The sequence below is a fragment of the Pristis pectinata genome, chromosome 5 (assembly GCF_009764475.1).
Source record: "Pristis pectinata isolate sPriPec2 chromosome 5, sPriPec2.1.pri, whole genome shotgun sequence".
Lineage (NCBI taxonomy): Eukaryota > Metazoa > Chordata > Chondrichthyes > Rhinopristiformes > Pristidae > Pristis > Pristis pectinata.
The window spans coordinates 30870234-30894604 of NC_067409.1; the positions used below are offsets into that span (position 1 = coordinate 30870234).

The 24371-nt window shown below is 41.9% G+C and overlaps 1 protein-coding gene across 1 annotated transcript in view; it reads left to right on the plus strand.

Moving 5' to 3' along the window:
* Window positions 1–12376: 12376 nt before the first annotated feature.
* Window positions 12377–24371, plus strand: part of LOC127571044 (rho GTPase-activating protein 21-like) — a 228031-nt gene continuing 216036 nt past the window's right edge. Inside the window, exon 1 of the mRNA XM_052017052.1 lies at window positions 12377–12441. The gene's annotated coding sequence lies outside the window, so the exon portion shown is untranslated. The remainder of the gene's footprint in view (window positions 12442–24371) is intronic.

The window sequence follows — 24371 nt, forward strand, 5'->3', positions numbered from 1 at the left end:
CAGAATGAATGGGAATGAACGTACACTCGTACACCCACAGACAGGAAATCGTGAAAGTAAGGGTAATCGTAACGAGGGTGAGATACACACATGCACACAATAAACAAGTTACAACTTATCAAGAGATAAACACTTCAATGCCTGAACACCTTGACCTAGACAAGCATTGGCTCTAACACTCCCTGGAATCTGACTAAGACACTCCCAAACCTCGTGGTGGTGCACATTCTTACCAATGGTCTCTGCAGCATTGTTTCACTATTCCTGGAGCAGTCGAAAGAGAAAGAGCCAGGAATATGCAGCACTCTTTATAGTGCTGGAAGGCTGGGTGGAGCCAGGCCAGATACTTTAGACAGGCCAATGGTTTGAGGGTCAAGGACAAAGGTATTTCCCAAGGCCAATGGTCAGGCAGGCCCAGGAACAAAGGTGCTCTCCAAGGCCAATCCCTACGCTTACACCTGATGGGTGGGGTGGAGCCAAATTTTGATTGACAGTGGTGTCACCTCCGATCCGATAAGCAATGCTGTCCTCCAACCAGAGGGGTCAGTGTTGTTACTGTCATGTGACAGCCATGTGCTTTCCTACTACAACAGGGTAAAACAGTAACAGTACAGAGTAAAGTGTCACAGCTACAGAGGAAGTGCAGTGCAGGCAGACAATAAGGTGCAAGGTCATAATGAGGTAGATTGTGAGGTCAAGAGTTCATCCTATCATGTAAGGGAACCGTTCAGTAATCTTATAGCAGGATAGAAGCTGTCCTTGAGCCTGGTGGTATGTGCCCTCAGGCTCCTATATCTTCTGCTTGATGGAAGAGGGGAGAAGAGAGAATGACCCGGGTGGATGGGGTCTTTGATTATGCTGGCTGCTTCCCCAAGGCAGCAAGAAGTATAGGCAGAGTCCATGGAGGGGAGGCTGGTTTCCGTGTTTTGCTGGGCAGTGTCCACAAATCGCTGCAGTTTCTTGTGGTCCTGGGCAGAGCAGTTGCTGTACCAAGCCGTGATGCATCCAGATAGGATGCTTTCTATGGTGCATCAATAAAAGTTGGTGAGTGTCAAAAGGGACATGCCAAATTTCTTTAGCCTCTGAGGAAGTAGAGGCGCTGGTGAACTTTCTTGGGCTTGGCATCTATGTGGTTCACTAAAACAAGCAGAATAATGTAGCAGCCTTGAGGACTTTATTTATTCCTGTGTTTCTCAGCCACCACAGTTGTGTTCTGTCTGAAGCTCTACAGTAGCACTTGGAACTTTTTATGAGATCTTTCACTTCTCCTATCCCTTTAAATTCACTGACATATGATTTCCCATCTGCATAACTACTATTACTTCACACTGTCCTGACGAAGCCCAATGTAAGCTCTTAGAACAGCATCTCACCTTCCCACTGCACAGTTTAGAAGCCGCAAAACTTAACATTGAATTCAATGGTTTCAAATAACTGGCCTTTTCATTTTGTGCCAGAAGTGGCCAGTTCTGATGAGATATTAAACCTGCCTTTCTCTCTTGTCAAGTCTAGTCTGGCCTGCTGAATATTTCCATCATTCTCTGTTTGAATCTCAAATTTCCAGCATCTGCTTTGTTTAGTCTCTCCCAGCTCCAGCATTTTGTTTGTTTCTTCACTCCTTCTCTGTTTCCATTCAGTTCCTTCCATTCACATCTCCTGCTGATACATCAGTTGCAGTGAACAAGTCTTCACCATCCTTTCTCGTTCGCATCATTTTGTCTCTTTTGGTTTCAATCCTATCACAGACACTCCTTTTGCTTTCTCCATTGCTCCCACTTCACTGCAACTTAACGTATTCAATTTCTGTCTCTTCTCAGTCCTGATGAAAAGTCCTCAACCGGAAGCATTAACTCTGCTTCTACCTCCACAGATTCTGCCTGACCTCTTGAGTGTTTCCAACATTCTTTGTTTTTTATTTCAGATATTCAACAACTGCAGTCATTTATTTTCCTATAACTAAACATCTAAAACTGTCCATGGAATTATGATAATTATCTGGCTGAGGAAACTTTCATCTGAGCCTCTAGAAAGTAACTTGGATCTAAGTTCTCATTGTTGGTAAGGTGTTGGGGTGGGAATGGATGAGCAATAAGGAGATCAGTGAAATCCATGGAGAACCAAGGTAAAATGCAGAAAAGGCTTGCTTATGCCATCTCTCTGGATCTTCTGCTCAGTCGTGGGCAACTCCTGTGGAGGATGGACACCTGTCAAGGGTTCATTGGCAGTTCTTCTCAAATCCTTGGAGTCATAGAGTCATAGAGCATGGAAACACACCCTTTGGCCCAACTTGCCATGCCAACCAAGGTGCCTTCCTGAGCTACTATTTTCCTGCATTTGGCCCATACCCCTATAAATCTTTCCTAATCATGAGCCTGGCCAATTGTTGTTGTAATTGTAGCAACAAACAGTCTGCCTGAGGAACTCAGTGGGTCGAGCAGCATCTTTGGGGGGGGAAAGGAATTGTTGATGTTTTGTGTCAAAACCGGCGTCAGGATCTGATGCAAGGTTTTGACCCAAAACGTCGACAATTCCTTTCCCCACACAGATGCTGCTCAACCCATTGAGTTCCTCCAGCAGATTGTCTGTTGCTACAGATTCCAGCATCTGAATTCTCTTGTGTCTCCATATTTGTAATTGTACCTGCCTCTACCACTTGCCCTGACAGCTCATTCCTTATACCCACCACACTCTGCGTTAAAAACTTGCTACACTGGTCTCCTTTAAATCCTTCCTGTTTCATCTTAACCTTATGCCCTCTAAAACTCCCCATCCCTGGTGAAAAAAAACACTGTGACCATCCACCTTATTTATGCCCCTCATGATTTGATAAACCTCTTTAAGGTCAACCCTCAACCTCCTTCGCTCCAGGGAAAACAATCCCTGCCTATCCAGTCTCTCCCTATAACTTAAGCCCTCCAGTCCTGGCAACATCCTTGTAGATCTTTTCTGTGGTCATTGAAGCTTAATTACATCCTTCTGACAGCTCGGCAACCAGAACTGCACACATTATTCCAGGTGCGGTCTCACCAACATCTTATATAACTGTAACGTGACGTCCCAACTCTTGTACTCTGTGCTCAGTCCGATGGAGACAAGCATGCCATATGCCTCTTCATCACCTTGTCTACCTGTGATGCCACTTACAGGGAACTATCTACTTGTATCCTTAGGACTTTCCAATCTTCAACATATCCCAGGGCTCTGTTATTCACTGTGTATGTCCTGCCCAAGTTTAACTTCCCAAAGTTCATCACTTCATGCTTGTCTTAGTTAAATTCCATTTGTCATTCCTTTACCCACTTTCCCAGTTGATCTAGATCCTGTTGTAGCCTTAGAAAACCATCTTGATTGTCCAGCATATCACCAATTTTGGTGTCAACAACAAACTTACTAACCATGCCACCTACATTCTCATCAAAGTCATTAATATATATGACAAACAACAGAGGACCCAGCACTGATCCCTGTGGCACACCACTGGTCACAATGCTCCAGTCTGAAAAACAACCCTTCACTACCACCTTCTGACTCCTTTCACCGAGCCAATTTTGTATCCCATTGGCTATCTCACTCTGGATTCCACATACTCTCACATTCTGGAGCAGCCCACCATGCAGGACCTTGTCAGAAGCCTTGCTGAAGTCTACGTAGTCAATGTCTAATGCCCTGCCCTTATCAGTCTCAGTCACCTCTTCAAAGAACTCAATTAAATTCGTGAGACGCAATTTTCCATGAATTATCTCTAATCGGTTCTGGCCATTCCAAATGCAGGTAGAACCTGTTTCTCAGAACCCCCTCCAGTAACTTTCCCACCACTGATTTTAGGCTCACTAGCCTGTGGTTCCTTATAACCCTTCTTAAATAAAGGTAGAAGATTAGCCACCCTCCATCTACTGTTACCTCATCCCTGGCTAAGGAAGATACAAAAATCACTGCCAGGGCTCTTGCAGTTTTCTTCCCTTTCTTGCTTCCCACAATGTCCTCGGATACACTTGGTATTGGTATTGGTATTGGTTTATTATTGTCACGTACCAAGGTACAGTGAAAAGCTTGCCTTACAAACCGATCGTACAGGTCAATTCATTACACAGTCCAGTTACATTGAGTTAGTAAAAAGTGCATTGATGTAGTACAGGTAAAAACAGTAACAGTACAGAGTAAAGTGTCACAGCTACAGAGAAAGTGCAGTGCAATAAGGTGCAAGGTCACAACAAGGTAGATCGTGAGGTCATAGTCCATCTCATTGTATAAGGGAACTGTTCAATAGTCTTATCACAGTGGGATAGAAGCTGTCCTTGAGCCTGGTGGTACGTGCCCTCAGGCACATCTTCTGCCTGATGGGAGAGGAGAGAAGAGAGAATGACCCGGGTGGGTGGGGTCTTTGATTATGCTGGCTGCTATACCAAGACAACGAGAGGTAAAGACAGAGTCCAAGGAGGGGAGGCTGGTGTCCATGATGTGCTGGGCTGTGTCCACAACTCTCTGCAGTTTCTTGCGGTCCTGGGCAGAGCAGTTGCCGTGCCAAGCCGTGATACATCCAGATAGGATGCTTTCTATGGTGCATCGGTAAAAGTTGGTGAGGGTCAAAGGGGACAAACCAAAATTCTTTAGCCTCCTGAGGAAGTAGAGGCACTGGTGAGCTTTCTTGGCCGTGGCATCTATGTGATTTGACCAGGACAGGCTGTTGGTGATGTTCACTCCCAGGAACTTGAAGCTCTCAACCCTCTCGACCTCAGCACCATTGACGTAGACAGGTGCGTGTACACTGCACTGGGAATTTATCCACCTTTATGTGCCTCAAGACCACCAACATTTCCTCTTTCTTAATGTCGATTTGTTTCAGGAAATCACTGTTCTCTTCCCTGAATTCTCTAGCTTCCGTGACCTTATCCACGGTAAATAAAGAAGAGAAGTATTTGTACAAGACCTTGTCCATTTCTTGTGGCTCCATACAAAGTTGACCACACTGATCCTTAATGGGATCTATTCTCTCTTTACTTACCCTTTCTCTACTTTCCTTCTTTTTGCTGACCGGAGCATCAATATCCCTCATCAGCCAGAGTTCCTTAATCCTGCCAGCCATGCCCTTCACTCGGATAAGAATATGCTGGCCCTGAAGTCTCCCAATCTCACTTTTAAAAGTCTCCCACTTCCCACACATCCCTTTACCTGCTGATAGCCTCTCCCAATCAACCTTTGCAATTTCCTGCCTAATGCCATCAAAATTAGCCTTGCCTCAGTTTAGGGCTTTAACTTGTGGACCTGACCTATCTGTTGCCATGACTATTTTAAAACTAATAGAATTATGTTCACCAGTCCCAAAGTCCTCATCCACTGACACTTGCCCAGCTTCATTTCCAGACTGGAGTTTGAAAGTTGCCCCCTCTCTAGTAGGGCCAACTACATATTGCTTAAGGGAGACACAAGAAATTCTGCAGATGCTGGAATCTGGAGTAATGCACAAAAAATGCTGGAGGAATTCAGCAGGTCAGGTCACATATTGCTTAAGAAAACTTTCCTGGACACACTTAACAAATTCTGCCCCATCTGATTCCTTAGTTCTATGGTTTTGACCTTCATCTTCTGGAAACCAAGCATAATAGGTGCACAGGAACATGAGTATTTTCCACGAAAGTCCAAAAAAAGCCCTGCAGATTCTGAAAATCCGAAATAGAAACAGGTACCATTTAATCTGTTGAGTGCTTCTACAATTTTTTTGTATTTACAACCACCTTCTAGTTCCTCTCCGAGTTACTATTTCTTCATTGAGACTTGCTGACAATCCTGGAGTTCACTGCTTATCAGCAACTCCACATCTCATGTAGCGATTCAAGGAAAGGCCCTCCAGCACGTTCTTAGAATGGGCAATGAGTGCATGTTGTGCCTGCATGCCTACATACCTTATGTCAGTAACAAATATGTTATGGTTGCTGATTAGAAGAACTCCTACACAGGTTCAGTGCCACAGTATTTACAATTCAGATGTGATATTAAATATACTAATATAGCCTTGCCTCTGTGGTGATGATTAATTGCTTTGCAGCATTGCCTGAATGTGACAGGCTGACAGTAACAGGTGAAGCAGTACATTCATTTATCCCATTGAAACTTGCGCATTCATTCAGCACGAGCTACAAATCATCAACCAGAGCAATACTGTTTGAGAGCATTTTATTACACACTGACAGTTGCCAGAAGAATAAGTAATTGATTATTTTCCTTGAATCCTTGATCTCAGTCACCTGTAAATCAAAAGCCGAAGCTGCAAAAACAAAACTCAAAGACAAAGGAGAGGTCATGCTGGAAGGTGGCAGTGTTTAATCACTGAGGAATGTTAATGGGTTCCAAGCAAACTCCACCCAATCGCAATGTCCTGGATCAACATACCTGCCCATAATTTGCCTGCCGACTGAGAAATGTTCTGCGGCGTAAATCTGCCTTCACCTTTCCCAGTCATATTTTTTCTGTTCAGGGTTCAGTACCAGGCAGGTTGTGCTGGCAAAGAAATGACAAGAGTGTGGCCAATCAGGGCTCAAGGAAAGAGACGAAATCATATTTGTCTCTTCAAATTCTGAAAATTAAAGCATTGAGCCCCTGAACCATTATTATTGTGCAATCAGCATAGATTCATGCAATACAAAAGGCCCTTTTGCCCATCAAATGCACACTGATCATTAAGTACCCATTTACACAAAGCCCACTCCATTCTGCCCATATTCTCCTCAACCCCGCACAGACTTTACCACTCACCTACATAGTAGGCACAATTTATTGTGGCCAAGTAACCTACAAACTCGCACAGCTTTGGAACATGGGAGAAAGCTGTCTGACCTGGGGAAACCCATATGCTCATAGGAAGAACATGCAAACTCCACCCAGACAGCACTAGAGGTTAAGACCGAACACTGATTACCAGAATTGTGAGGCAGCAGCTGTACTAGCTGGGTCACTGTGTTTTATGGACACTACAAGTCTCCCAAACTACTAAAAATTGACTTGATATGCACACATAACTAATAGGAAGTGCACTTGACATCATTTTAGTAAAAGAGTGCGCACATTTGCATCTAGTGACTGGCAGAGTAATGGAGAGCAGGGAACTCATGATGTGACCAGGGTGCAATGTGGATTTGTGACTGGAACAGACAATTTGAAGCTCTCCATTCTAGCCACAGCCTCCCTCTCTATCTTTCAAAGCTGTATATGTGATCAATGACATCAAAACATAGAAAACAGGAGTAGTAGTGGGCCACGCAGTCCTTTGGGTATGTTTCATTATTCAACATGATCACAGCTGATCACCACTTCGGTGACCTGTTCCCATTTTCTCCCCATTCCCTCTGATTAGCTTTGAGAGATACACCCATCCCTTTCTTGAATCTATTTAATGACTTGGCTTCCTCTGCCTTCTTTCCCAGTGAATTTCAACAAGTTCATCACTCCTGGATTGAGAGCGACCTGATAGAAGTATATAAGATTATGAGAGGCATAGATTAGGTAGATAGTCAGTATCTTTTTGCAGCAGTGGAAATATCAAATACCAGAGGGCATAGTTTTAAGGTGAAAGGGGGAAAGTTTAAAGGAGATTTATAAGTTTTTTTACACAACGCGCTGCTGGGGAGGTGCTGGAAGCAGATACAATAGCAACATTTAAGAGGCATTTAGACAGACACATGAACAGGCAGGGAATGGAGGGATATAGAGCATATGCAGGCAGATGTGAAGTTTAAATTGGCTTCATGGGGAACTTGGGCTGAAGGGCATATGTCCTATGTTCTGATATAGTGCAGCTCCAAATTGTTACGGTATTAATAAATCAATGCTACTCACAGGTTTGCAAGCATTAAGAACCATGATTCAGTTTTTGTATGGGCAGTTCAGCTCCACATTGGAACCCAGTATGGAAGGATTGTCACATCTTAAGAGCACACATCAGACAAACCTCATAAATTCAGGGTTCCCTTACACAGGTGCCTGTTTTCCAAGGGGAGTTTGGTGAAATGAAATATAAAATGGATTATGGCAAGATTATTGGTATTGGTATTGGTTTATTATTGTCACTTGTACCGAGGTACAGTGAAAAACTTGTCCGGCATACTGATCGTACAGATCAATCCATTACACAGTGCAGTTACATTGAGTTAGTACAGAGTGCATTAAGGTAGTGCAGGCAAAAACAATAACAGTACAGAGTAAAGTGTCACAGCTACAGAGAAAGTGCATTGCAGGTAGACAATAAGGTGCAAGGTCACAACAAGGTAACTTGTGAGGTCAGAGACCGTCTCATCATATAAGGGAACCGTTCAATAGTCTTATCACCGTGGAGTAGAAGCTGTCCTTAAGCCTGGTGGTACGTGCCCTCAGGCTCCTGTATCTTCTACCTGATGGAAGAGGAGAGAAGAGAGAATGACCCGGGTGGGTGGGGTCTTTGATTAGTGTAAACAAATGGGGCATGATGAATGGTGTGGACCCGGTGGGCCGAAGGACCTGTGTCCACGTTGTGTCTGTCTATGACTCTATGATTCTGTCTGAGCAAACATGGCAATAGAGATCTGTGTGAAACAGAGATGCAGAACCACCTGGGAGATTGGCAGATATCTCCTCCTGCTACCTTCAGTGACACTGTTGCTGAGATTGTGACTGAGTGTTGGAGTTGTTTCCTGGTCTGACAGCAGGAACTGGCAGGTTTTGGTAATGACATTTTCTTTTGGAGAAGCATCAGTGCAGATTTTCGTGTACATGCCTGAACTGCATTCTGCTGATGTGGTTTGCCTTCTCTTTATAGAACCAGTCTAACGTTATGACAATGCATTCCAGCGGATGAAAACCTCAGGTGTTGACGACAAAACATACTCATCTAATAGTTCTGGTGTGAATTTCAAGCATGAGGATTAGTTAGGTCTTATTAATCTTATGAGCTGCACTTGCACCCCTCCTGAATTCTCCTTTATCTGCAGACACTGCATACAGTAAGGGGACTGTAGAACACAGAATATCACCTCTCATGAAATGTTAAAAAGCTGCAGCAAGACTCCAATAAGATCAATAATCTCACTTTGCTTACAAGCACTATAACGCAGAGAAGCAGTGAATAACAAACAGCTACACAGTGACCTGCAGATCACCTACACAACATTAATAGCCACTTAAAACTAGGATGGGGATGGGGTGGAGGGAGAGAAAGTCACCAGTGTTCACTAACAAGGCTTTTGACCAGTGTTTGCAGTCACTTCCCGATGTTACTATGCACACTGAATCTGAACATGCAGAGGTGAGTCCAACTGGCAGCCGATAGTCATGCACTTATTTACTGCTGCAGATCAAGGAAGAATTCCCACCCCTTTCTCCCCACCCGCCATTCTTTTATCTGATTGCCAAGCATCTGCACCACAGCCCAGGATGTTACAAATACATGCTGAGAACATTCCCAAATGAAAACCATGCAGCTTTCATTAATCTGTTTATGGTCTTACTGCAAAATGTACCATGATACTCACTTCATTGGACACTAGCCTCAAACCCTCTCTGATGAAAGTGGGATAGGATCCAATTTGCAGAACCTTTTGTGGCACCGGTTTTTACCAAAAGCATTGTTAAGGACATTAAAGCTGCCATCAATCCAAGGGTCACGTGGGGAAAGTTAACCAGTGCTTCTGGTCCCACAAAGAATGTAATAATTTTCTCACCCACCCCTTACAGGTGCCAAAGGTTATATTTTCAGTTCTAACTGCATTCTCAGAAACATTCCTAAGTATTTAAAATATCAGGGAATTGTTTTCTTTCCAGCTGGTGGATTTTGTCATAATTTTATACAGACCCATGTTAATTCCAAAAATTTCACATTTAATAAACAACTCAACCTAACATTTAATAATAAACACGTTTCAGTTAAAAACAGAAATCAAAGTCAAGTTGAGATAGATTATTATGTGGAGGGCAGCCACATTAAAGCAGTTTTTGTCCTGATTTTGTATTCCTTAGTCTTTAGCATTCCATGGGACCAATGTTATATTCACTATAATGAGTACCATTTCATTGTATCATACCAATTGGGACAGATGTACAAAGATACCAACCCAGAGTACTGAGCGAAAGACTCGTTGAGAACTCAGTGATGCCAAGATGAACTAACATGGATTGTTGCATTATTAATGGAGAGAACCAATGATAATAATAAGTATTAATGCTTGATTTTTGTTTTTGTTTATCTGTTATTTCATCATGGACTATAAGACATTATACCTATTATCAGTCATTCACACACAGATTACAGTACTGGTTTACTGAGTCTTTTGATGCCTGATTTTAAAAAAACAGCCAATAAAGAAAGATATTTTTGAGTCTTGCCAAGAAACTACTATTTTCATAAATTAATAACATAACTCTTGGGCCAGACAGAGCATTTACTCAGGAACTGAGCAACAATATAGGAATCTTGAAAGTGACTTATGAAACAAAACTGATCTGTAATAATTAATCAAGGAAACACCAGATGGTTAATCACAATCTGGAGCTGAGTTAAATTTATTTATACCAGAATAGCCTAAAACATTCACAGCACACTCGATAGTAGTGCTATTTAAAACCCACCTGGTTCCATTGCAGCCCCATTTTGTCCAATGACATACAGATCTGCTAGATCACAGCTTCAGTCTTTTCCTTCTCCTGAATTACTGAACTTTAACAGAAGCATCATTGCTATCAGTCAGCAGGGAAAGTTAGCCAGTTCTTCTCTTCCTAGCCCTCCATGCCACCAAATAACCTGTGCCACATCCCCACCCCTTAACAAACCTCCACCACTTACATTGGGAAAGTATATGCATGGACGTTAGTTAATAGTAGAATCGGATCCACCTCTGTTGTCTTGTCCCTCTGCCTTGTAACCGAATAATATGCCAAACATTAATGGAGCTGCACCCCATGAACAGGTTATACTTACAGGGTCACTGAGTTGTTGAGTCATTGAGAGATACAGCACAGAAAGAGGCCCATTGGCCCACCAAGTCTGTGCTGCCCATTTACACTAGTCTTAGCCTAACTCACCTTATTCTCTCCGCATTCCCATCATCTTCCCCCTCTCCCTTCCCCAGATTCTACTACTCATCGACACACTCAGGGCATTTTACCATGGTCAATTAACCCACCAGCCCGCACACCTTTAGGATATGGGAGGAAACCAAAGCATTCAGAGGAAATCCATGCAGTCAAATGGAGAACCTGCAAACTCCACAGAGATGGCACCAAAGGTCAAGATTGAACCCAGGTTGCTGGAGCTGTGAGGCAGCAGTTCTACTAGCTGTGTCACAGTGCAGGAGAAGGAGAAAATAAAGCTTTGTACACACAGTCTCCATTTTGTATTGTGGTTATGCTTAATTCCATTTTAAAATGAGGTGACACCTCAATCACAAGATTAGTTTGGATGAAGAACAATTACAATATCTTTTGTTCACACAAGGCCTATATTTATAATATATTCCAAATTATCCTTAAAAAGGTGGTAGCAAGACCACTAAACACTTGTAGAAATTTAATACATCTTAGTGGCTTGCTTGCTAAGCTACTTCAGAGAGCAGTTAAATTTCTATGGAAGAGTCAAGTGCATGACACATTTCCTTCCCTAGGGGGCAATGGTCAACCAAACAACTGCTTTTATAACAGGTTGAGAGTTTTGTGGTCCCCATTACTGATGCTAATAAATGTATTGGCTAATTGCCCAAGCACAGGGGCAGAACTTGAATTTATATTTCTGGCTTTGTAGTCCCATAACCCGCACCTCTGACTTGATTGAATAAGTCTAATTTTCAGCATTGCTACATCACCAGCTTCCTCTTTAGTAGTGGGAAGCCTCTTTGGTGAACAACGCAACAGTATAAAGATAGCACAATTACTTCCGTAAAATCCCCCTTGAAACCTTTCAGGTTAATCTGCCCTCCATGACTCAGAAGCTGTGCTCTTTGTCTTATATCCAGGAGATATCTGGAAACCTTGCTTCCTGTTTAACTATTGATCATTCTTTATGGCATCATTAACTTTCCTGCAGTGTTCCCATGACACAATGAAAATTATTGTATGGTGTTGATTATTGCCTGGCAGTTCAGCTATTTCTACTCCCAAAATAGCATCTGACTCAGTAAAAAGAATTAAGTGTAGGAACAAACAGCCTCAAACAGGAAGCTGCATTTTAATATATTTAGACTAATAAAGAACTGAAGCCACTGATTGGTCCACTTGCTGAGGGGTAGGCTGTCCATGTATCCCTCCAACCCTTACCAGACCATATAAATGGGTTGAGAGTCATTTAATACATGAAGTATGTACCTAATGAGCTTCACACCACAAAAAAAGACCTGTCAGGGTTAGTGTAGAGTTGCAGCGAGAAAGAAGAAAAGTTAAAAAAGATTGAAGTGTCCTAAAGAAGAATTCAAGACAGAGCTGCCAAAGGTAGGTGAACTTTAAGACATGGAAGCAAGAAGTCATGACTACGAGGTCCTTGTATTCTGTGCTATTGTTGGGGCTTTTCTGCTGCCAGCCCTTGCAAGTTCTAGTAACTGAGAAAAAGAACCAAAAACCAAGACCCCATCTCACTGCTGCACTCTCCTACCTCCCATGAAACACCTACCTGGCCTGGGACTAATACCCACGTTGAGCACTAATTTATGTTCCTGACTTAAATAGCCTGATCTGCATTGGCTGGCAAGCAAAAACTGGAGTTGAGAAACCAAAATCAATTAAAAAAGAGTTGAACAGATGTAAAATGTTCCTTGTTCTTGCCTTGATGCCCCTTTTGGTACCCTTTCCCAAATTCCACATTTACAATGTGTCTTTTTTGCTTGCTTTCTCTCTGTGATCTCAAAGTCTATGTTAGAGTAGAAGCAACATTGAAATTAATTGCCACTTCATGGAGTATAAAGTATTTGGTGAATCTACTGCCAAAACCTGAAGGTTGACTTGCCTGATGAAAAGAGCTTGCTCAGCTGTGGTGTGTGTAGGGTTAATGGAAATATCTTTGCTACCAGCAAGTCTTTACACACCTTATTAAGAGAAAGATTTACTGTGTGACAAGCACATAGTTCACATACTTTCATAGCTAGTTAACATACCAATCACTCATTTCCCTGTGAAGTGCATGGGCTTGTATACCCACATGTGATCCTGTTCATGATTTGTGCTGTATAAATGTCATATCGCTGCTCTCACCTTTGATTCATTTCAAACCACACTTCATGACTTCATGAGCCAGTGCGACTCACATGGAGTGCTGCATTTAGTCCCTGTGCCAGGCACGTTTGTTCCTTAGGTGCTGGAATGGAATAAGTCATCCAGTGGGTGGTCTCGAATCGTTACTCTAGACACTGGTGGTGCCACAGTGCTTCCCAATGGCATTGCAAAACAAGATGGGCCACTGCCAGATGGAATCTCATCCAACACCCTTTCCAGCCTTCCCTTTTACCCCTTCCACAATTTATCCTTCATTTGGGCTCCAACATTGTGAGGTGCACTGGGGTGTCCTACAGTTCCCGGGTCAAGTGTGAGGAGAGCCAGACCAGAATCTCATAAAGCCTCTTGACCACTTGAGAAGCCATCTGACAGAATGCCCAAGCTTACACCAGTTTAGTGAGACTCTTGCGAAGCAAGTAGTTGCTCAATCCAGACAGTAGAAGCAGATCAGCAACAGACAGCATTTTGGATTCAATCTCAACAGTACTTGTTTCTCCAGTCTTCAGTATATGCACCGGAATTAAAAATAGAATGGAATGTCAATGATCGTGACATTTCAGAACATTTTGGAAGAGCAGAGTGTTACCACTCAGCATATCCATTTGCACATCTTCATCCAGAAAATGCTGCCAACCCAGTGTTATCAGCACAGCTATCTAAAGACATTTTCAAGATATCTTTACAGCATCAAAGCCTGGACCCATGGATGATGTAGTTGCAGGAGGAAGGGCTTGGGAGTGGAGGGGGTGGGGTAATGATTTTGAAATGGAGACCCTAGAGAGCCAGCTTTTCTTTCAGACACCTCAAAAGCAATAGAAATCAAAACACGTGTTTAAGGCGCTAATTAGATTACCAACTCCTTCATTACTTTTATTTAACGGAAAGTGAATCTCAGGCTTTCTGCAAAATCTCCTAAAGAATTTTACAGGCCAAACTAAGCCAACTGTACTCACTCTCTCTCCTCTCCCTATTCCACCACAACTTTGTAAGGATACATGGGTCTAATCAAGCTTGTCCTCCTAATGCTGCAAACATTCAGTAAGGCATCATGAGGCCTTCTGCTGCATGGACCCTAAAAATAAAGGGGAGCTATCGTAGGAGGCTACATGGACCAAGCCCTGACCACTGAAATGAGGGGAAGGCCCATGAAGCCAACCCAAGCCCAGCCTGAAGAACTGAAGCACTCAGAAACAACTGCAGGTTGGTTTTAAGTGCTTGGAAAAGTTGATATTTTCTGAATAATTAAAGAACAGCTCAAAGTTATTACAAACTTCTGTAAAGTCCAATGATCTGTTGGAAAGCTTTAAAAATCAATGTTAAGTGGATGAAAGAAGTCTGGATAGTTTTACTAAAGCAGATAATAATGCATTTTGCAATGACTTACAAAAACTTTAGCACATAATATTAATCATATTTGAAATTAACAACCTTTTATTTAATATTGAATTCTTCTTATGGATGAGCAGTTTGTATTCGAGTGTACACTTCCTCACTGTGCTCTAGACCAGATGCACTGCCTCTTGAAGACATTTAGTTAAGAGGCAGATGTGAAGTTGCTCAAGACCCTTTCTCAGTAGGGTACAACTCCATCCCCAGAGTAAATGGGCAGCTCAGCAATGGCCAGCACATCCAGGACTTTCACATTCCATCACGCACGTCGCAAATCTAAGACGTGGCTGTATTTAAATGACTGAAAGTCAGTGTTTTCAATTTAAGTTGTCAAATCAGCCCAGCACAGTTCAGCCCCATGTGCACCTTTTCCTGTGAAGCACCACATGCAAAAGTCAAAGGAATTAATTTTTCAACTTGGCTTGTGTGGAGTCCCATCAGCCAAGAGCTTATAATGTCCTGGGAAGTGATATGCCCGATTATCTCTATTGATCATGAAAATATGCATCGCACGCCCTAGCATTTCCAGTATATGCATTCAATGGGCAAGGCTCCCAACTGAAAGCATAAAATTAGAAAACTATCTCTTCGCAATCCAAAACTTGCATTAACTTTCTGATCAACATACTTCTGATCAAAAGAAGAAAAAAATGGAAGAGCATGAGGGAAAGGACAACAAAGGGAAGAGACTAACCATTAGATGTTTGGATATTGAAAAGTGTGGAGATACAAAAGGATCTTGGAATGCATATCTATGGATCTCGCAAAGTAATGGAACAGGTATGAAAATAAGGCTGCTAGTGAGGAATAAGGGTCACTTATTTTTCCTGAGTCAGAGAATTTAAGTGCAGCAACTAAATAAAACTGAAGTTAGGCCACAGCTGTAGGACTGCACACAGCTCTGGTCACCACATTACAGGAAGGATGTGATTACACTAGAGAGAATATGGAGGAAACTTATGGGGATTTTGCCAGGACTGGAAAATTTAAAAAGTACTTGGATGTTGACTTGAATTGTTGTAATCTGCAAGGTTATGGATCGGGAGTTGTAAAGTGGGATTAGGCTGGATAGCTGTTCTTCAGACAGCACAGATGGATGAGCCAAGTGTCTACTTTCCGTGGTATAATTTACTATTATTTCATGATTCTATAATATCTCCCATTTTCCAGGCTATCTGTAATATACATATTCAACAAATTCTCTTTGAATCCAATTATTCTTAATTGTGACAACTTGACCTTTGATATCCAGCATCATTAGAAATAGACGAAAGACCTTCATAGATAATTCATGAAGTGTATTAGGGAGTGTTTGATCATTGAGAATTATCCTATAACGCACCAATCCTGGAACGTCGCCAGGCTCTGGGAAAGATTGTATCCCTATCTGCTAACAGAGCCAAGTAGGCAGTTAAAGTTGCATTGATGCCCCACAAACATCAATTTTAACCTTCCCTTTTGAGCAGATGAGAAGCCCACCTGATTGAAAATTGGCAGGTCCATTCAAAAAAATGGGTAATATTTTGTTGGCTGCTTTACCCACAAGGCTGAGCAGAGAAGAGTTATGGCTTTTTTGCTGCAGCAACCTAGCAGAATGGATCCAGTGCTAGAAGAGTACCAAAGACCTGAGTCATTTTTGTTTTGTGTTTGTATTCCTTGAAGCTAAGGGACAGAAGTTTTCCTCTGGCTCCCACAAGAAGAATTTAGGCACCCCCAGCCCTGGACTCCCCACCTGTCCACCCCACCCAGTCACTAGGCTAGCCTTCATCAGTCACAGCATTGACTATAGGAGTTGGGATATTATGTTGCAATTGTGTAAGTCGTTGGTGAGGCTGCACTTGGAGTACTGTGTATGGTTTTGGTCACCATGTTATAGAAAAGACGTAGTTAAAGTAGAAAGAGTGCAGAAAAGATTTACGAGGATGTTGCCAGGCCTTGAGGGCCTGAGTTATAGGGAGAGGTTGGCCAGGCTAGGTCTTTATACCTTGAAACATAGGAGAATGAGGGGCCACCTTATAGAAATGTTTAAAATTATGAAATGTATAGATAAACTTTTCCCCAGGGGAGGGGAGTCTAAAACTAGGGGGCACGGGTTTAAGGTGAGAGGGGAATGATTTAAAAGGGACCTGAGGGGCAACTTTTTCACGCAGAGGGTGGTGAGTGCATGGAATGAGCTGCCAGAGGAAGTGGCTGAGGCAGGTACAATAGCATCATTTAAGGAACATTTGGATAGGTATATGCAGGGGCGGGGCTTAGAGGGATATGGGCTGAACGTAGGAAATTGGCACTAGCTGGGTGGGAACCGTGGTCAGCATGGACTGGTTGGGCCAAGGGACTTGTATCTGTGCTGTATTGCTCCATGACCCTATGACTAGGCCTTCTAAGAACACTGAGCGTAAGAAATGGAAGCAGGAGCAGGTCATTCAACCTTTTGTGTCCGCTCCACTATGCAATAAGATCATGGCTGAAATTTTGTCTGCATTAATCACATATCAACTGATACCTTTAATAACTAAAAATCATTCCCTGTCATGAATAAAATCAATAATGTAGTCTGCACAGCCCTCTTGTGTAGGGAGTTCTAATGATTCACTACTCCCTGGGTGAAGAAATTTCTTCTCATCTCCATTCTGAAAGGAACAACATTTATTTTGGGACTGTGATGCCCCTACTAGTGGACACATTAAATCTGCATCTTCCCTGTCAAGCACCATAATAATTTTAAATGTTTCAATAAGATCACCTCCCATTCTTCTCAACTCACAAACCTAGTCTATTTAATCTCTCCTAACGGGACAAATCTCTCCAGGAATCAATCTGGTGAAAACACATGAGATGGCAGATGCTGGAACCTGGAGCAAAAATCAAGCTGCTGGAGGAACTCAGTGGGTCAGGCAGCATCTGTGGACGGAAGTGGACAGTTGATATTTTGGGTCGAGACCCTTCAGTTCCTCCTGCAGCTCATTTTTTGCATCAATCTTGTGAACCTTTGTTGCACTCCCTATATTACATATATATCCTTGCTTAGTTAGGGAGAGACAATAGTCTACACGTGAGTAATAGATTCCAGTATTTTCTCTATTGCTGATGTCATGTTAACTGGTCAATAGTTCCCTATTTTTTTCTTTTCCTCCTTTCTTCAGGAGTAGGGTTATACGGTGTATTTACAATCTTCTAATCCATAGGATATATGGAATTTTGGAAGGTGCAAATTAATGCATACACCATCTTCAGAATCACCTCTTTCAAAACCTACAGTTCAAATCTATCTTCCTTTAAATAAAAAACCTTCATTACTACATTTAAAAGGCATTTAAACAGACATTTCAAAAGACAAAGCAGAGAAAAATACAGTCCTAATGTGGGCAAATGGGATTAGTGCAGATGGACAGAAAAGTTGGCACAGACAAGGTGGGCCAAAGGGTCTGTTTCTATGCTGTACCACTCTATGATCTAGGATGTAGGTTATCAGGTCCTGGAGATTTATCAGCTTTCAGTCCCATTCATTTCCCCAGCACCTTTTCTTCCTAATGCTAATTTCTTTCAGCTCCTCATTCCCTCCAGACATATTATTCTCCATTATTTCTGGCATATTTTCTGTCTTCTTCCCTGAAGGCACGCATAAAATATTTGTTTAATTTCTCTGCCATTTCCTTGTTTCCAATCCTCAGGCTTATGGTTCTTTATGGTAATATTATAAGCCTTTCTGTTTGATCTGATACTACCTTTAACTTCTCCTGTTTGCATATATGCCCTAAAGAGACAGACATTTGCTATAAGCTCTTTAATAATTCTTTAAAAGTCAGCAATTGTTCATTTACTGCCATATCTCTCAATGTAATTTCCCAATAACCAAAGCTAGCTTATGCCCCATACCTTTATAGTTTGCTTTGTTTAGATTGAAGACTATTGTTTTAGATTGAACTTATAATCACTTATAACCTTTATATAAAATTCTAACATATTATGATTAATCATTCCTCAAGGGCTTTTAACCATCAGATTATTAATTAATTCTTTTGCATTGCACAATATTAGATTTTAAATAACTTGTTCCCTTTTAGTTCCTCCACATGCTGATCTAGAAAACTATCTTGGATACGCTGCATGTATTCATCATTCACACTATTTTCTGCTAATTTGATTTGCCCAATCTATATGTAACTTGATATCTGCCATGATAGTTGTATTATTCTTGCTAGGGGCGCCTCTACTTTCCGGATCTATGCCGTGCCCTATGTTATCACTTTACAGTTTATTAGCCTGTGTACAACTCCCTTCAATGCTTTCTGCCTCTTGCTGTTTCTAGCCCCGTCTGAATTTGTCCCATGTCGTTTGCTATGCTAATCCTTTATCTCTACTGTCTTTACCTCATCCTTTATCATAAGGGCTACCCCTCTTCCATTTTGCCAATCTCTTTAAAGAGACGTGAATCCTGGAATATTTAATTTTCAACCTTGGATCCTTAGCAGCCTCATTTTTTTATGACAATTAAATTGTACCCATTCATTTCTATTTTTGCCTTTAATTCACTAACTTGGTATGAATGTTGTGCTAGTTTAGATAATGAGCATACATTTTTTGTTTCTTTTCATCAATTTATCCTTCCTCTTACTCTAACTGTAGGCATAATCTTAACTTTGTGTGACTTGTTCCTGACAGATTCCGGTCACCAATATCCTTTTTGCAACCCTGCACTATATCACCTTCCCCTTTCTCTTTGCTTTATAAAATTCCTCTCAGCAGAACCCAACTCCCACCTCCACAATTTAATTTAGAGACTTATCTGTAGCCCTAGATATTCAATTCACAAGGACACTAGTCCTAGCCTGATTCAAGTGAAACCAGTTCCAACAAAACAGTCCATCCCAATTGGGTGATAGAGACCATTCCTTTAGATCCAGCCAGTGGCCATTTGACATCATTTTCCCACTGGTTTGGGAGAAAATTGGAAGTTAGTCTTGAAAGACCAATGCAGAATCAAATGTCTTTATCAGCTGAAAAGTTAGCACTGTTTCCCCCTCCTTGGATGTTCCTTGAAGATCTGTGCACTTCACGTTTCATCTGCTTTTATTTTGGATTTCTGTTATCCTCAATATATTCCTTCTGATTTTACTTTCTTCAAAAAATATGTAAATAAATAAATGAAATCTGAAAGAACCCTCAGATTGGTTGTGTTGTGACAGTGCTGCTGGAGTTAAACCAATGCACTGGAGAAATGCCGAATGTTTTCAAAAGCAGATGCTGGAGAAAGATTCCAGGAACTTATTAAACGCAATGTGTAACACAGAAATGCAAGGAATCAAGTAACATCTGGATGGCAGCATGAACTGCATACTTTAGTCATGTGATGAGAAAGAAGAAAACTTAATTGCTCAAGTAAAGCATTTGGCTGAATCTCTGAATGTGAAAGATAGAGGTCAGTTCATAGCCACCTGGCTGAGAATAGTACACAATAAAAGAGCCAGAAACTTTCTCCAGTGGGAAGATGTTTAGAAACTGCCTGAACAGTTGTATTTGGAGCCAAATTTGATGGCACTGTGCAATGAAAAATGCCAAAAGAAGGAAGAAATACAGCTTGATTAACTGTTATTACTACATAACTACATATGGGACCTCTGTGACTCTTCCATCCAAATATGCCTGAAAAATAGACAACACATACTTCGTTTTTGCAGTGTGACTGGTTTAAACTTGATTCCTGAGGTTCTGCTTTCCTGATTGCAACCACACCTGCTTTGACACCACCCACCCATCCCCGTCTCCTACCCAATTTTGACGTCTTGGTGTGGACAAAGCATTTGGCCCACACTATGCTGATTTATACTTAGTTCCACCCTGCCATGGGTGTGGTTGTAGTCTGGAGTTATCCCCATCAGAAATCAAAGGTACAAATCCACACACCATCATTTAGGAACTCAGGAACCGCTTGGACTAAAAAAAAGGAATTAGGTTTATTACATGAAACAAAGCCAGTGGAATTATTGACTGATTGTTAAATAAAATAATCTTTATCATATGATCATCAACAGATCCAGAAATGATCTGAGGAAAACCCTGTTGATGCAGAGTATTTGAAAATAGTTCCAAACTTACCACTTTTCTTCTATGAGATTAAGAGGTTACAGCTCTAAGGAAAGACAGAACAGGAATGACTTTTTCTTTGGAAAAAGAGTATAGAGTCATGGAGTTTTACAGCACGGAAACAGGCCCTTCAGCCCAACTCATCCATGTCAACCAAGAGGCGAACTTGAACTAGTCCCACTTGCCTGCATTTGGCCCATATCCCTCTAAACCTTTCCCATTGACGTACCTGTCTAAATGTCTTTTAAGCATTGTAATTGTAACTGGGTCTACAACTTCCTCTAGCAGCTCGTTCCATATACCCTCCACCCTCTGTGTGAAAAATTTGCCCCTCATGTCCCCACTAAACCTATGCCCTCTAGTTTTAGACTCCCCTATCCTGAGAAATAGATTATGACCATTCACCTATCTATATCCCCCATGGTTTTATATACTTTCACCCCTCAGCCTCCTACACTCCAGGGAAAAAGCCCCAGTCTATCTAGTCTCTCCTCATAACACAAGCCCCCTTGTCCCAGCAACATCCTTGTGAATCGTTTCTGCACGCTTTCCAGCTCAATGACATTCTTCCTATAGCTGAGTGACCAGAACAATACTCCAAGTGTGGCCTCACAACAACTCATTGATGCAATCTGGAGATTTCATACTGGAAAAGTATGCAGGGGGCAGTGTGGCAAATACTGAGGAAATGTTGCCTGACTTCAAAGCCTCTGCTCAAACCAGCTGCTCCCAGATACGGCTCTAATTGCAGATATTCACTTGGAATGGACGTAACTAGGAAAATGACCAAAGCAGTTGATAAAGAGAGTAGGGAAAGGAGTGAAGTGAAGCTCTTACAGCAGTTTATCTGGAGGACCAGCGTATGAGATGTCTGCATTGTCACAATTATACTCAGAAATGGCATGAAAACAATGTTGTTGAAAGGTCTGATGCAGTTCAAGGTGGAAACTCACTGCTAGAGACTTACCCAGATGCTGCCTGCATTAGAGAACATGTCTTATGGGGAAAGATTAAGTGAGCTAGGGTTTTTCTCTTTGGAGCGACGCAGGATGGGAGGCAACTTGATAGAGGTGTATAAGATTATGAGGAGCATAGAGTGGACAGCCAGCACTTTTTCCCCAGGGCGGCAGTGGCCAATACCAGAGGACATCAGTCAGATGAGGAAAGTTTAGGGGAGAAGTCAGTGGTAGGCTGTTTTACACAGAGAGTGGTGGGTGATGGAACGCACTGCCGGAGGTGGTGATAGAGGCTGATACAATAGGGACATTTAAGAGACTCTTAGATGGGCACATGGATGTAAGAAAAATGGAGGGTTATGGGCTGTGTAGGAGGGAAGGGTTAGATTGATCATGGAGTAGGTTTATATGGGTCGGCACAACATCGTGGGCCAAAGGGCCTGTACTGTGCTGTACTGTTCTATGTTCTATTCACTCAAGAGATAGACAATAAATGCTGACCTTGCCACTCCTGCAAATTAATAAAATACAAAGACTTCATTGCCAACAGCTGTGAAGATGACTGCAGAAATTAACTTTATGTACCTGGCTACTTCCTGGATAGAACTGGAGATATTTGGTGAGGGAAGAATGCCAGTGATTGAGTGACATGACTATTGTGGTGTAACAGCCTGCAGTGCATGTAAGCTGTGATTTGAGCGCTCGAACTGCAGCAGTGTTACAGTTGTGTGGGTTTGAACATCAGGTTTGAACGTTCATTGACAGAGGTTGTTTGGTAATTGAGCAATATCCAAGGCCAGTGGTGTCAGTGGTCGGGTGTGGCCACGGAATTTTCATTCACTGACCTTGACCACTCGTGAAGTCATTCTAGTGCTTGTAGCATTACATTCAGCTCTCAGGGCTCGGCTTATGGCGCCAGCCTCCATATCTACCACTCCAGCACTTTCTCCCAAGAATATACACCTCCACCCTAAAAGGTGAAGAAGAGCTTTAAGTGGTGTTAGCCACTCATGATATTGCCCCCATCCCCTGCTGTCCAGCCATTGGACAACATGGTTGGTACTTGCTGGACACATAAGTAGGCAGCAAAAAGTTGGCTTACTGCGTGCAGTTCAGCAAACTGGTGTGGGTTATTTACAGTCCCCACATCTCCAGCATATCCTCAAAACTCACTGTAAGAATAAGCGAACTAACATCAGTGTCCTGTCCCAGGACAACATCTTCATATTTAGCTGAAATCAGTCAGCTACATTGGGCTGGCCACATCATTCACATGCCTGACTTCAGATTCCCAAAACACGCACTCTATTCTGAGCACCTCACAAACTATCCACACATCCACCCCATCTGATAGCACTTATCCCATCTGTAGATGGTCAATGAGGTTCCAACACTGACCTTACTGGCCACCTCAGAACCCACAAAACTGGAGTGGAAGCAAGTGATCCACAATCCTGAAGGAGAGCTGCAGAAGATTAGGGATTAATAAATAAGCTCCCACTAGCCCACTCCCTGTCAAAAATCTTGGTTTTGAAAATCTTGCCTTCATCACTCCAAATGCTTGGACTTGGTAACATTAACAGAGAGAATCAAGACCTTGCTGATGTTCCCTTAAATAATGGCAGGGCTAAAAGGATTAAAATATGAGTTAAGGGATGTATTAACTGGCTCTGCATCCCTTGAATTTAGAAGATTAAGGGCTGAAATAACTGGATTTTATAGTAACTATATTCCCCTGTGGGGATTCTGGAAAAAGAGGGGGGGGGGGGAATAATCATAAGATCCAATCTAGGTGATTCAAGAGAGATATCAGAAAGTACTTCTGCACTCAAAGGGTAGAGGAAAGCTGGAATTCTCCCGCAGCTGCAGCAAAGTCGTTTATATTTGAAAAAAATAATAGATTTTTGTTTTATAAAGGATATTAAAAGGAAGGTGAGTGCAATGCTGTTCCAGGCATGACCTAATTGATTGGTGGAACAGGCTCAAGAGTCTGAACGTCCCACTTTTGTGTCCATGTTCTTAAGCCCTATGAAAGGAAACAAAATCTGATCAAACTAGAATTAGATACTTTTTCCTGTTTTCACACTGAGATTTATTCACATCAAACTATCCACAGCTGATTAAGAACTTTTCTAGGTTTTACTAAAGCATTCACTAGTGCACTTTGATGTATGATGCATCAGCTTCCATCTGAAGTCATCGTTGCAGCTCCTTGGAGACTTACGTTCACCTACATCAGAAAATACATCTTAATTCTGCACAGAAATCTGGCAACAGGCGTTCACTGCAACTTAAGAGGTGGCTTTTCCTTTCTTTCAAATAAATTTGTGCATGTAAAATGCCATCAGTATTAGGAAGCTGCCAGGTTCATGGATTTATTGAGGATTGGATCTTCCTTCAGTATATCATGGGCTTATTAGAAGTGTTTGGATGAGAAAACTCTCTGAAGCTCATATGTTATACATTACACATCTGGGAATTACAACATGGTGGTGTCACTTAATGCCAGGAGTTACTTAATTTTTTCCAGGCCCATATGTTTGCATAGTCCTTCAGCACTGCCTTGGATACAGGTTTTCTGATATCAAAAGTCTGACCATATCCACATTGTAAGTTTCTTTCTTAATAACATCACAAACCTAATTTCTTTTTTAGAATTTATTTTTAAGAATTATCCAGCCAGTTACCAAGAGTCATAAGAAAATACATTCAGTCCTACATGAC